A 12512-nucleotide genomic window follows, 5' to 3' on the forward strand; every position below is an offset into this window, starting at 1 on the left:
TAATGTCGACCTTCGTCAGTTCAAGAGTATCTGTATAACATACATCATTACCCTTCGAATCTCAGTGTACCATGAGATAATCTTCTTCAGCTCCTTTTTGTCTCCTTCGTTATTCTTCTTACAACTATTCATACGAACATTGAAATTTGTATATTGGGATGTTGTGTATCTTTCCACTTCGGAAGCTTGGAATAAGAATCTTTTAGCCTTCCCATTTTTATCTTTCCCAACAAAGACCAAACCAAACGGCTTTAAACAAATTTCCCCGTCTGCATACTTCTTCAACTCAGGTTGAGTTAAAGAAAGTTCCATTGGCACTTTTACTTTCAATCCCTTTGTTGTAGCTAACTCAACATCGGTAAGTGCTAAACACTCATAGTAGTTGTCAATGAAAATCTTGATGTGAGCAAGCCCAAGTCGACAAACTTCAGGATCAGTTTCCCGTAGATATGAAGCATCTTTATCCTTTAACAACAATGCAACTTGTATCAGATCATACAAGTTCATCAAAGGAAAGTATGCCACTGAGAAATCACAACCTTGACCATTTGCCCTCGACACAAAGAAACGAAGATTTTGCATCATATTTTCGAATAAAACATCCCTCTTTATGCTGATCACCTTCTTTATCTTCACGAGTGACCAAATTTCCTCAGGAAGTTTTCCAAGTACAACATGAAACCTGATTTTCATGTAAGTGTACTCATCATCGTTATCAAACTTCTCATCAATTTTATACTGAGCCATGATGAACATCATCTCGTTTATGGGAAAATCCAGTTGATTCATGTCTGAGTTGACCACAACATAGCTTTGCTTCGGCTTCTTCTCAAAAGCATACATACGATTATATGCAACTTTCGACTCAATCGTTTCATAGTTGTAATGCTTCGAAGGATCACCCTTGTTCATTCCAGGTGGGTCGTTCGCACGAAGTCACATTATGCTTTGCACTATTCTTAACTTTTCAACCTCAGCCTCTGCTTCAGCTTTCTTTTCCTCTTTTGATTTTTCGATCAAAATTGTTTTGCCTTTGTCTTCGATCAAAGAGCCACCAACATCTTCTGTAGGCTTTGAACTACTACCACCTTCCCCAATAATAATTCCTTTAGAAATTGGCTTCGTGGGAATTGGCACCGTAGTAACAATTGTTGAAGTAACTGGCCCAGCAGTTGAAATGAATGGTTTTGTTGTTGAAATATTTGAAGAGAACACCTTTCCAACAACCTTTGCATTTTCTTTACCCCCAACCTTCGTACCACCAATTTTCTTCTCTCCCCCTTGCACCCCTGTGAAAACAGATGGGGCATCCGTTGGTAGAAGGCTCGAAATTCTGGAAAGATGAGCCAATTGCTTGTGTAGAATGGCTTCGAAATGGGTGAACTTCTGAGACAAAAATTCCGGAGTAATCAATGGAGATGAAACTCGTTTGTCAGTTAAATCTTTGAACTCCTTCAGCAGCTTGAGCACTTCCATAAAACTTTGATTCTCCGTTGTAGAAAGTTGAGTAAGTTGAGGACTCAAACTTTCGTACAACTTGACATATTTGGTAACAACATCACAAATAATGTTAACTTTCTGATTTACTGAAGCATAATCCCTTTGCACAATTGCAATCTCTTTTTGCATATCCTCATGAAGCTCTTGAATTTGCAAATTCACATCTTCCTTGACTTTCTTTACATCCTGAACAAATAACACATGTCGTTCCTTCACCAAAATTTTAAATTCTTTCACCTCCCCTCTAAACATCGAAGTTAGAGAATTCATCCTTAACTCATCATTTTGATCACTGTGATCAACCTTCTCCAAGAGTCTAGACTCCGAACCTCTTACCATCCGAGAGACTTTATTCACCACCTTTGTTTCGAATGTTTGCAACATACTATCAACTTCCATACTGGACACAGACGAACTACCCCCCAGATCTGCTTGAGATTGAAGAATAGAATTCAATTTCTTATTCAGAATTTTGAATTGTTTCATCGTCATCAACATATGATCAGGAAAGTGGTCTTCTTCATCATCAAACTCCAAATCTTCAAACATTCCTCCAAAACCTTCGTTGTCATTATCAGTTTCAACAAGAGGTGAATCTTTAGTAGGTGAATCGATTTTGGGTGGATCAGTGGATTGAGATGAAAAAAGAGTGGTAAAAGGTTGATGAAGAATGTTTTCAAAGGTGGGTGAATTGGTTGTATTTGAAATAGGAATAATGATCGGAGGTAAAGAAACAAAAGTATCTGTAGATGTATGAATACCTTGAGTGGAAACAACAAGTTCTTTATTTGATTCTCCTTCACCCATGTTGACATCTACAACCGTATCAGATACGTGTGTAAGAATGTCTGAAGTTCGAACCTCCTCAGTATGTGATTCAGTTAACGAAACTTCGGGTGGTATGACAGTAGTCTTCTCAGGAGTAGACGGGGATTGAAAAATATTTGTTTCTGGTGTTTCTGGAACTATCTCTTCTTCGGACGACTCCTCTTGGATGACCAAATTTCGTTGCCTTTTCTTCTTCTTCGAAATGTGTTTAGCTACGTCTTCAGCTCTACGTTTCTTTGACAAAGGCGAAATTGGAGCTGGAACCTCACGAAAAATTACCCCTTGATGAGAAATTTGTGGTTTACAAACATTTGAAGGGGAAGATTTGAGCAAACCATCTGAAGATTTTCGTGAACCCCGATTCCTCTTCTTTAATCTTCGAAAAACACCAGATTTGGATGGAATTTTCTCCTTAACCAGAGTATCATCAACAGGTTCCACTGGCGTGATGACAACAGTCGAAACATTTACTTCTGGCTTTGCAGGCTTCTTTGGGGACTGCTTGGATTCGTGCACATGCTTCTCAGGAGACTTCTTAGTTTCGTGCACTGGCTTCTCAGGTGACTTCTTAGTTTCGTGCACTGGCTTCTCAGGTGTAGCCTTTGCATGCTGCTTAGAATGTTTTGGTTTCTTCGAAGGACCAGCCTCTTCTTTCGACAATAATCTTCCAGTCTCAACACAGAATTTGTTGGCTCAACCCTTTTTAACATTGCATCAGGTATCCTGGCAATATGTGTGAACATTTCCATATCATCAAAAACTTCCTTTGGGAAGTGATACTTCATAAACTCAGCTCTTTCTTCATCAACAGGTACTGCAATTCCTTCTCTTTCATAAAAATGAGCAAGGATCAAACTCCAGTACCTTGCACACGAAATGCCTTGAACAACATTTGTGTTTTCGACACTCTTCTGAAATTCTTTCCATAGTTGTGTGGAGTAGTCGACAGAAAGATCATAGTACAATCCAGCCACCATCGCATAAACCTCCATGCGACCCTTGTCTAAACCAACACTTCGACCAGTCAAGCATCGAAGAAAAATTCCGAACAAGAAATTCCAAACAGTTGGAAGAGCTGACTTCTTGAAATCACTAATCTTCGTGAGTGGGGGTTGATGACCCATCTTATTAAACATATGAACAACTTGCGCATAAGTAAGATCAGTAACAAGTTGAGAATTGGGAATATCAAGAATTTGACAAAAGATCTTCTTAGACAAACGGATCTTCTTGTCATTCACTAGTTGAAAAGTGATGATATCCATGGCTTTACTATACGTCGCAGTAGATCCTGCCTGTGAAAGCCAAGAGAGAGGAACTGCAAACGAGTGGAACATCGCCTTTGAAAGAACAGAACTCTTCAATGCGACGATTAACATCTTCAATTCTTCAGGATACATAGACACATCCCCTTCCACTTGATAATTTGTGCTTTGAATCTTCATTATCGGTAGAGAAGTGATATCTTCAGTTATTCGGGTAGCAGAATCAGCACCAGCCATGATTAGGATTTTGAAGCTTTGAAGAACAGAGAGTATTTGGGAATTTTCTTTTGTGAGCGTAAAGAGATAAAGAACCCATAAATACCCTTTTTATATGTAACCCTGAAATTTGAATTGAACGCGGGATGATCATTAATTGAGATCTGACGTGGCACCCAGAAACTCACACCAGTCTGCCGAGAAATTTTCCATGCGTCAAAAAGTAACTGTCAACTCGCCTTGAAACCCGTACTGAATACAAAACGTCTCATCAGACAGTCTGTTCGTGTCACCTCAAAGAATAGTAACCGTCAACAACCTTCGGATGGAGGTTAAGCTCTTTCGTCTTTGGGTTTAGAGACGAAGTCATGTGCTAGACTATCGAAATCATCAGCCTGAGTTGGTATTACTCAGAACCTCAAGGATTTCCTGTGTGCATTGTGCCAAAGAAAAGATAAGAATCAAATTAACGAAAATTTGGATCTGTTATGTCAAAATAAATTTCGACACAAAAGCAGACAAACCTCGGGCAAAGGTTGCTTCATTAATTATCAAAAGAGATAACTAACTGGTTGTGTATGATCCAGTGAATTACAATCGAATACTTATAGAGAAGTATCGAAGGGCTTCTTTTGTTAGGCTTATTGGGTGGTTTATAATTTCGTTACATATCAACCTAAACATAAGGTGAGTAATTGTAACATAAATTACTTGTTTGACCAGTGTAGTCAGTGACAAGTATGCTTTGAATTATTTTGAAAGTGACTTCGAAAGTAAATGAAACTCATACAGAAATCATATTCATGGAAAAAATATTTGTTCTGGATCCTGTTGGGTAACAAACATCGTGGTCTTCGATAGTTTGATCAAGATCACTCATGAGAAATGAATAGGATTTTGAGTTTCAAAAAATGGTACTGAATCAAATGTTTCGTCAAAACTGGAACTTAGTTCCCCGTCAATTCCTTACGAATATAGATTTTTGGGTTTCACTTTCATCACGGCCTCATGATGTCAGATCATAAACACAGAAGTTTGATTTGCCTAAGTCATGATTGGTTTGATCAATGGCCTCTCGGACATATGTCATTGTGTGTGAAATGTGTGAGAACTTTGTGATGAAAAAGATTGAGTTTGAGAAATGAATTGTACCTCCTGTTATTTTCGGACAAAACAGATAATTCTTAACACATGTGAGAAGAGTAAGGTAGCTCAATTGACTAATGTGAATATAAGCCTGACTTGGGGAGAAATTTTCGTATGAAAAATTTCATTAAGGCTTTCGTAAATACACATTGAGTCTACAGAGGCTTGGGTTGACATGTTGCAGCATGCTTCTAGGGACATTCTAACTAGTACAAAGTTGTCGAAATTTTACCTTCCCATAGAAATGCAAGCATGAACCTTAAAAAATGTTCATGTAATCTGCACAAAGAAACAACAAAGAAAATAACAAAAATCTTTGTGATATATTTGATTTTTCTAACAGAAAGAAAATGTTTTTGTGTTTTTTTTGTGAATTTTTCGAAAAAGAAAACAATTAACAAAAAAAAATCTTTTTGGAATTTTTGATTTTTCGAAAATAAAACAACAAAACAAAAATAAAATCTTTTTGGAGTTTTTGATTTTTAGAAAATAAAACAACAAAACAAAAATAAAATCTTTTTGGAGTTTTTGATTTTTCGAAAATAAAACTAAGATACAAACTTACGAAAAACATTTTTACAAACATACGAAAATTTGTAAACAAACTACAATTTGCCATCTTTACGAAATTTTGGCAAACTAACGAAAATTTGACAACCTAACGAAAATTTTGTACCACACAACCAACATGCAAATTGTCGAATTCGAAGCGTGTCGAAGCATTGACTATGAACAGTAACCGTTGAATGACGTCTTATTGCCTCTGAATCGACACATTTGTAGAGCACTCCTTTGCTATACATTCGAAATCCTTCCTGGAACTGAACTTGCTTCGATCATTCCCAAACCTGTCAAAATTCGAACAAATGATTTTTCATCCAAAGCTTTTGTAAAAATATCAGCAAGCTGATCAGTTGTTTTTACAAAATGGACTTCAATGTTTCCATCTTCCACATGATCTTTGATAAAGTAATAACGAAGAGCTATATGTTTTGTTTTCGAATGTTGTACTGGATTATGACAAATGCGTATAGCACTTTGAGAATCACAGTACAATAAAATATTTTTCATATTCACAGCATAATCTCTCAACTGACTTTGGATCCAAATAATTTGTGATGTACAAGCAGCAGCTGCAACATATTCAGCTTCAGCAGTAGAAATCGAAACACACGTTTGCTTCTTCGACTGCCAACTAACCAACTTTCCATCCAAAAATTGACAAACACGACTTGTACTTTTTCGATCCAAGGTACAACCTCCTAGATCTGCATCTGAAAATGCCAGAATGAAAAATCATGTTTTCGAAGGATACCACAATCCTAACGAAATTGTTCCTTTGAGATAACGAAAGATATTCTTCACAGCTGTTAAATGTGGTTCTCGAGGATTTGCTTGATACCTAGCATAATTACATACAGAAAACATGATATCAGGTCTACTTGCAGTAAGATAAAGCAATGAACCTATCATGCTCCTGTATAAAGTAAGATCAACCGCAGGCGTTTCTAACAAAGGTGTTAGCCTTGTGCCAACTGCCATTGGTACTCTTAGCTTCGTGCTATTTGCCAATCCAAACTTTTCGAGCAAATTCCTTGTATATTTTTCCTGATTGATGAAAATGCCTTCCCTGTTTTGACAAATGTTTAAGCCAAGAAAATTATTGATTTTTCCCATCATGCTCATTTCGAATTGGCTTTTCATCAAATTTTCAAATTCATTAGATAATGCAGGGTCAGTAGAGCCAAAAATAATATCATCGACATAAATTTGAACAAGCATCAGATGATTCCCAACTTTCTTTTGAAATAACGTGGGGTCAACTGATCCTTGTTTAAATTTCTACTGTTTTAAAAAACTGGTACGAGTTGCATACCATTCTCTTGGTGCTTGTTTTAACCCATATACAGCTTTATCTAAAATATATACATGATCAGGATGCATTTCATTTACGAAACCTGGAGGTTGTTCAACGTAAACAGTTTGTTCTAGTTCTCCATTGAGAAAGGCACATTTCACATCCATTTGAAAGACATCAAAATCCTTATGAGCTGCATATGCTAAGGATATTCGAACAGCCTCGAGTCTTGCAACAGGTGCAAAGGTTTCTTCATAATCAATACCTTCTTGTTGCGAATATCCTTTTACAACTAATTGTGCTTTATTTCGTACAATATTTCCATCTTTGTCGGTTTTGTTTTTGAAAATCCATTTTAACCCGACAATTGAAACATTTTCAGGTTTAGGAATTAATCTCCAAACCTTGTTTCTTTCGAATTCAGCCAGTTCAGATTGCATTGCAACAACCCAATCTGAGTGTTCCATTGCCATCTTAACTGTCTTTGGTTCAATTTTAGATATGAAAACATTGAACATGCAAAATTCTTGATGAGTATTTAATACCTTATTCTTCGCACGTATCTGAGCTCTTGTTAACACTCCATCATTAGGATTTCCAATGACTTGATCTTTCGGATGAGTTTTTGTGCATTTTTCTAATGGTGGATATGCTGGATCAAATTCTAAAGGTGCATCTTCGTACATCTCTTCATTTTCAGATCCCGCAACAGAAAAATTATCATTTATTTCGTGAAATTCATCATTTTGATCAAGACTTATCATATCACCATCATCATGTCTACTTTCAACAAAATTATCATTCTGATTCTCCCCCTCAACAAGATGCTCCCCCTCAACAACTTCATCCATTCTCCCATTCCCCCCTCGAAAGAATGCTCCCCCTCAACCAGAGTATTCGAATCCAAGTGTTTGCCCTCCATTTGATTATTGTGCAGAATTTCGCCAACTCCTGGAGAATTCTTTATTGAATTAACATCATCAATAGTTTGAGGGATTTGCAAGTCATCAGTATGCTTCGACAATTCAGATTGTTGGTTATCATTTGCACGAACTTCAGCATCCACAGCCCTGTCAGGAATACCAAAAATTAAATCACAATCAAAATCAGATGAATTCACAATGTCAGATTCATTTATTGGTTCATTAATAATTGGCTTTTGTTCGAATTGTCTTTCAACTTGTTTGACATAGTGATCATCAAAAGTAAGATTAAATGTCTCTTCGACTTTGCCTGTGCTCTTGTTTAACACTCTGTATGACACCGAATTGTGAGAATATCCCAAGAAAATTCCTTCGTCAGCTTTTGCTTGAAATTTCGAAAGATTATCCTTGAGATTCATGATAAAGCACCTACAGCCAAACACATGAAAAAATTTAACATTTGGTTTTCGGTTATTGATTATTTCATACGGAGTGATGTTAAAGCGACGATGAATAAAAGAACGATTCTGAGTAAAACATGATGTTGACACCGCTTCGGCCCACAGATACTGAGGAAGATTCGCATATGTCAACATAGTTCTTGCTGCTTCACAAAGTGATCTATTTCTTCGTTCAACTACACCATTTTGTTGTGGTGTATATGGAGACGAAAAGTTATGCGAAATTCCTTTCTCAACTAAGTACGAATCCAGCATGTTGTTTTTGAACTCAGAGCCATTATCACTTTTGATTTTTCGAACATTCTTTTTCAGAATCATCTCAATTTTCTTGATAAAATCAATCATTGTTTGAGCGACTTCAGATTTTAACCTGAGAAAATACACCCAAGTGAATGGAGAAAAATCATCAACAATAACCAAAATGTACCGTTTCTTGTTGAGAGTTTCAACAGTTGATGGTCCACAAAGGTCAATATGAAGAAGTTCCAACGGTTCCACAATTTTCGAATCTATCACAATTGGATGACCTTTACTATGCCGTTTTCCTTGTTCACAAGCTGCACATAAGGTATCATTGTCAAATTTTAAAATTGGTAAGTCTCGAACAAGATCATCAATTACCAACTTATTTAAATTGCGAAAATTTAAATGTGATAATCGACGATGCCATAGCCAGCTGATGTCTGATGAAGCTTTAGAAAGTAAGCACATTGAGGGTTTGCCGATGATTGGTTTGATATCAAGAGTAAACATGTCACCATGACGTTTAGATTTGAGCAAAACTTCATTAGTCGTGATATTCGAAATGATGCTACCTTCTTCGTTAAACACCATTTGATTGCCAGTGCCCACAACAAGTTGTGAAACACTTATCATGTTATGTTGTAGACCTTCTACATAAGCAACACGATTAACAGTGAACTTTCCATTCGTGACTTTTCCATATCCTTTCACCTGACACTTGTGATTGTTACCAAACTTCACTACCCCTGCATTTTCCAAGCTTTGAAAATCTCTCAAATTTTCCTTTCGTCCAGTCATGTGACGTGAGCAACCAATATCGATATACCATTTCTCATCATATTGCCCGTCACATAGCACCTGCAATCAATGAAAGAATTTAGGTACCCAAGGCTTTTTGGGTCCTTGGAAATTAGCTTTGAAAACAGAATGAAATTTAGAATCTTTTACCCAATCACAAACTTTGTTTTTGAGACTATCAATTAAGTCGACATCACTAGGTAAAGGAATTGTAACATAAGTTTTTGTTAGTTTGGGATTGTCACTGACACATGCCTTCGTCTTTTTAGATTGGGGATGAACATGCTTTCTTTCGAAATCGGTTGCCAAGTTTTCACCGAAATGTTCGAATCTTTTGAAGACGAGCTTGCAGTTGACAAATTATTCACATACTTGTCATAAGCTTCGTGAATCTGTTGTTGAGAGTATTTCCTTGATTGATACATTCGTCCTTTTCCTTCAAGCTAGTGATCAATGTTTTTGTCACGAGACAACCCTTTTGTGTACGAAACTTTGAAGGTTTGTTTCCCTGTTGGATTTGGAAAATCCGGTTTTTGTGGGATGAAATCAACATTTGATTGTGGTCGAAATGCCATTGCGTATCGACTTCCATCATTGTTTCTAACACTTATGTTTTGAGAAAATCGATTTTTAGATTTTTGTTTTTGAGAAAACCTTGTTTGTTGATTAGAGGAAAATCGTTGTGTTGAGGATTGATTTTGTATATTTGTTGATTTTGTTTTGTTATCTTTGGAAAATGACGAGTTTGAAACTTTCGAAGATTTTGTGTTTGATTGAAATTCAGATTTGGTTTTATGTGTTTGAGCGGGATTTTTCTTTTGATCCGAATGAGTTTCAGAATGTGGAAACTTTTTCTCAACAAATTTAGACTTTTTGTTTTTAGTTGTTTTCAATTTCAAATCATTTTGTTGCTTTTGTAATTCCACAGTTTGCCAAAAAATCTTCTTTCGAGCTTGTCTTTTTGAAATCGCATTTTCTTTTGAAAACTTGTCAATTTGTTCTTTAAATGCTTTTGAATTTAATTTGACAAGAGTTTCATTTTCCACAACAACCTCTTTTGTAACTTCTTTCACAATTTTCGATTTTTCAACCCATTTGCGTTGTGGTTTTTGTCTTTGAAAAACATACAAATTCTTTGTTAATGTATTTTCGACTGTGCTTTGATTTGAAAAGAAACCTTCATATGTTGTTTTCTTGTTGTCATTTTCGACCATTTTGGTGAGTTCTGGTTTAATGTTCTCAACATTTCCAGTAGTAACAAACACTTGATTTGGAAAAACAACATCATCAGTACACTTGAAATTAGGATACACCACTTGATTTATTTCCAAATAATGGGCTCCTTTTTCTGACAACACTTTGTCGAAATTTTCAGTGTCCCCAAATACTTGATCAACAACAACACGAGGAATTTCTTTTTCTGTCGAATCTTTGTTTGATGAGACCTTTTTATCAGAATCATCATCATTTTCATCATCATTGCTATCCGTTTGACTATCTCGGATATCCACAAAATCACAGTGTTTCGAAGTAGAAGGTTTGTCAGTGTCAATCTTAACCTCCAAATCCTTAAGTTTTTCTTTTCCTTTAGATTTTGATGCAACATTAATGACAGACAACTGAGAACAATCAACATCCTCAATATCACTAATTTCGCTAATATTGTCAGAGTTATCTTCAATATCGGCAAAATTAGATTGAGAATCAGATGTCGAATTCTCAGTCTTTTTCAAAATTTTGATTTGTTCTGATTTGGTTAAAGTTTCATTTACAATATCAACTAATGCATTCGTATCCAGACATTCATTAATTTTGACAATTCCATAAGCATATCTATCATCTGGGATTTTGTCAAACTCAACAATAGTTTTCTCACAGTCATACGAAATATTATCAACCTTCTCTCTCTCAAATGCTAGAAAAGGCAATAATTTTCTATGTTGCTCTTTGCTTATTTTACACGAATGATGCAAATCAGTTAATTTTCCATAAAGTCTTTATGCTGTGTTATAGTAGATATTATGTTGTGCTAACAGAAGTTTTACATCGCTAGTTAAAGAATCTCTATCGCACATGATGTTTGTGATTTGTAGGTCTAAACACTCAACTTTACTTATTTTTGAATCTAAACGCTTCTGAGTCTCTAACAACTGCATTGACAATTTCTTAGACTCATTGCTAGCAGACACAACAATTGAGTCAAAATAAGTAACAGTTTCATCAAAAGATACTAATTCAGAGTTATAAGCACTTATTGGAATATTAAAAGATTCAAGAATAGAACGTACCTTTGTTGTCATCGAAGACTTGTCAGCAGATTTTGATACGAAGCATCGTCCTGTTACCTTATTCTCCTCTTCATCCGAATCCTCCTCATACTTCGCATACATTGCACCATGTGTCGGATTACGCATTTCATCATCATCTGATCCCGAAGACCAGATTTGATAAGTGCCATCTTCGTCCTGCTCACCTTTTGCCACCAAAGACAGATTCTTGGCTTTAGCCCTGACCTCCTCCAGCCTTTCGACATAATACGCTTCATCCTTGATTTTGTTCTTCTTTTCTTCTTTCTTTCGAAGCATACAATCGTTAGACTAATGATTTGCTCCATTGCAGTAGTGACAATCCACACCCAAATCACCTTTTAACTTTTTCTTACTCTTCACCTCAGTAACCTTTGTATCAGTTTTCTCAAACTTCTTTTTATCCTCACCAACAACTTTACTCACAAAACTTCCTTTTACCTCATTTTGTTTGAACTTCGAATTAAAAGGCTTCTTGAAAAACTTTTTGACACGATTGTTTGAGTAAAAAGCTATTGCCTCATCGTCTGAATTCATTATAAATCCTTCTTCCTCCTCAGAATCACCTTTTTCGAATGTTTCTTTCTCAGACACTTTGGAGACAAGCGCTAACGGACCTCCCAGACTGAGCTTCGACTCCTCAGCTATTTCATTCACCTCACTTTCGTGAGTTTTCAATAGATTGTACAAATCATTGAGAGTTGAAGTACCGAAACTCTGCTGATTCTTCACCATCATACTCACGCTTCTCCATTCTTTACGAAGTCCCATTACGAAAATGAGATTGAACTCCATCGCTGTCCTAGTGATTCCATAACGATTACAGATAAATCAACTCATTCAGACGATCGTAATAAACTTCAATTATTTCAACTTCCTTTTGTCTGAAATCCTTCAGCTCCACCAAACATTGCTTAACAAAATTGATTTTAGTCTTCTCGCTTCCTTGAAACTTCGCTTTCAGATTA

This window comes from Lactuca virosa, chromosome 3, assembly GCF_052849685.1.
Source record: "Lactuca virosa cultivar CGN04683 chromosome 3, Lactuca_virosa_CGN04683_v6, whole genome shotgun sequence".
Taxonomy (NCBI): Eukaryota; Viridiplantae; Streptophyta; class Magnoliopsida; order Asterales; family Asteraceae; genus Lactuca; species Lactuca virosa.